Below are 3,376 nucleotides of genomic sequence, written 5' to 3'. Positions count from 1 at the left end.
TAGTAGTGAAAAGCTAATCTGATAAAATTATTAAAATATGCTTACATGTTATTTCACAGCAAATTTATTTCCAACAATAGTTGAATTTGCTGTGAAATAACAAAATCTAAGCATATTTTAATAATTTTATCAGATTAGCTTTTCACTACTATAAGTGGGGATTGAAATTAACATCATAGCAGTGAAAGTGACCATCGTTTCAAAATCTCTAAATCTTTCATTTTTTAAATAATTATTTATTTATTTTTATTATGAATTACATCCGTGGTACATTTTCGATGTACAATAATTTAAATAAGTAATCCTTACCATACCTGAGATTCTTCACTCTTCCAAAGAGGCTTGTTTGCTAAGACTAACCGTTTCTTTATGGCTTCCTATTCGGAAGATGTTTACTCGACAAGGGCGCCAATATTTCATGCTCATTTCAGCTACACTCGATGTCTTGCACGTGCAGCTTCCCGCGGCCTGTACTGCGAGGTTTTATCGTTATTTAACTCTACTGTCTGTTTGGTTCATTTCATCTAGGCTCGCGGCCACGCACTGTAATTCTAAGGTGGCGCGTGCTCAGTGTAAGATATTACGTGAAAAATGGTCAAAGTGGGACAATCACTAGTTGCCGAAACCATCAAACAGCCTTGTGGTTCTTGGTGATTGATAGTTATCACCTAGAATTGAAAAAAAACTGCATCAGAACATTTTGCTAATATGGAAGCATTGAATAAAAAACCTCTAAAAGATTCCTTTAGGTATGAACAAGTTATCATAACAATAAAGAAAAATCGTAGATGGATGAATTGAGTTTGGAATTGAATTTGTTACCTGAAAAAAATCATATTTTACTGTTAGACCTGTTTGAAAAAAAAAAAGGCATTTTGTAGTTTTCCTTTCACGCGTCACATACAAAATAAAAACATTATTGAAATATTTTATAGAGAAAAAAAAAGCTTGAAAATTATGAATTACACGTAAGTGAATGATAACTTTCACAAAGAACGACAACCATTTTTCATAACTTTATAAGAAAAATTGGTTTATAAAATGAACTGCTGCATACCATAATTTTTTTTAGAGAATAACTAAAAACTCACAATTATTTCCTTGTATATATATATTTTTAAACTCTGCTTAGGCTTATTGTTGTTGAACACAACATGCTTTTCTAAAGTTTAAAGCAGAATAATTTATGCAAAATATTTTTAATTTCTTTTTCTTTGTGCTTACTTATTGTCCTGTTCACCATTCTATTTATATAATAAAATATATTTCTGTTTGACAAATCCAAGCGTATAACAAAAAACACACAATCTTAAGGCGTTAGACATCCTTGAATCACAAGAATATGTTTTCAGAGGTATTATTTTGAGACTGTTTCTCAGTTTTCAGAAACTAAGCATTAGTTATAAAGAATGTCAGGTGTAAAGTGGGTACCGGAATATGAGGCAGCAGCCCATAAATAATGTTGCAGAAACTAGCAAATAACGTGTTAACAATCGGAGTAAAGTAGTTTGAATTTCAAACGACAATATATGGACACATGATTATTGAATTTTAAACGACATAACCATAATGTAAACAAAATCCGATCAGACAGCTTGAGGGGTTTTTCGGATAATTTTGGTGTAAACTAATTCCAAATTTACAGAAAATAAGTGGGTGTTTATGTAGCAGTGCTTGAAAAGGTAGCAGGGGAATCAATATATTCATTTATTTTAGAATTTGAGCACAAGGCCACACAAGATCTATCTGTACATAGCCGTTCTTAATTTTGAACTAGAAGACTGAAAAGTACCCATCGCCAACTCTTTGGCTACTCCTACCTTACGGAATAGTGGGATTTGACAGTCACTCTTATAGAACACCCACGGTTTCAAAATGCGAAACACGTTTTGCGGTGACTAAACACAAACCTTGGACCATCGGATTCACGGTCCTGACACGCTAATATTAGGCCACGTCTGTTCTTTTACTTTATGTATTCTACCGAAGTTTGTACGCAAAACAGGTTATGAATTATAAAATAACGTTCTTCATAACAAACCTGAAATACAGTACTTGGAACAAAACTCTAGAAATACTTATTTTATATCCCAGAAATCATTATGAAGTGCTTTGGTTTTGGTTTCTTTGCGATAATATAGTTAACGTCTGCACAAAGAAGGAGAAACATCGAAAGATGGTACTTTTCTAATACGCCATGATGTTTTTATCAGCTGCTGTACACATTTTATCCAAAGTTTTCTACCTAGTCGGGTTAACACATAATTTTGTTTTTTCTCAGATATAATCAAAACGTGAGTCATAGTACTTCAAGGTTGAATGAATAGAAGTTATGTAGATAGTGCCTATGTACGGAAAAAGATAATATGCAAAGATATTATCTTTGGGGTATTTTTATATTTCACCTCTTACCAGCCTGATATGCAGTAGAACGGCTACTTCCAGTAGTTAAGTCCAAATAGGTCCAATTTTCTCCTTGTGGAATAGAAAATAAAACATTTATGATTACCTTACTTCCAGTAGTTAAGTCCAAATAGGTCCAATTTTCTCCTTGTAGAATAGATAATAAAACATTTATGATTACCTTACTTCCAGTAGTTAAGTTCAAATAGGTCCAATTTTCTCTTTGTAGAATAGATAATAAAACATTTATGATTACCTTACTTCCAGTAGTTAAGTCCAAATAGGTCCAATTTTCTCCTTGTAGAATAGATAATAAAACATTTATGATTACCTTTACTTCCAGGAAGTAAGTTCAATAGGTCCAATTTTCTCCTTGTAGAATAGATAATAAAACATTTATGATTACTTTACTTCCAGTAGTTAAGTCCAAATAGGTCTAATTTTCTCCTTGTAGAATAGATAATAAAACATTTATGATTACTTTACTTCCAGTAGTTAAGTCCAAATAGGTCTAATTTTCTCCTTGTAGAATAGATAATAAAACATTTATGATTACCTTACTTAAGGTTACTTTGATTCACCTCCTGTCTCCCGAGGCTTTTTTTTTAAAGACTCCACTATTTCGGACTGAGTTTTACTTCTTCATCCCTACGTATTTTTTTTCTATATCTAGTTTTAATACCTTATTTCTTTCATGAAAAGGTTTTAACATAGAATCAGATCTTTTATTTTTACCACCTACTGCAAGATTTTGATTTAGGACATATTTTATACTTTCTCCCTACACCGTAAGGTGTTTTAATTTAGAACTAGTGTTTACTGCTTCCTTCGTGGCAACGTCTTAATTTAGATATGTTTTGTTTTACATGATTCTTACATAAAAATATTTTATTTTGAGGCCTCTTATACTTGATTATTTGTACATAGCTAGCTTATAATTTATAATCTATCGCATTTTCTTCTTCTTACATGA

General features: G+C 31.6%; 1 protein-coding gene across 1 annotated transcript in view; it reads right to left on the bottom strand.

Annotated features, from left to right (window-relative positions):
- LOC106463348 (histamine H2 receptor-like) overlaps window positions 1-441 on the bottom strand; it is a 34,773-nt gene extending 34,332 nt beyond the window's left edge. The window contains exon 1 of the mRNA XM_013923371.2: window positions 315-441. The gene's annotated coding sequence lies outside the window, so the exon portion shown is untranslated. The remainder of the gene's footprint in view (window positions 1-314) is intronic.
- Window positions 442-3,376: the final 2,935 nt, after the last annotated feature.

This window comes from Limulus polyphemus, unplaced genomic scaffold (genome assembly GCF_000517525.1).
Source record: "Limulus polyphemus unplaced genomic scaffold, Limulus_polyphemus-2.1.2 Scaffold1383, whole genome shotgun sequence".
Lineage (NCBI taxonomy): Eukaryota > Metazoa > Arthropoda > Merostomata > Xiphosura > Limulidae > Limulus > Limulus polyphemus.
This window is presented reverse-complemented; position numbering and strand designations above follow the sequence as displayed.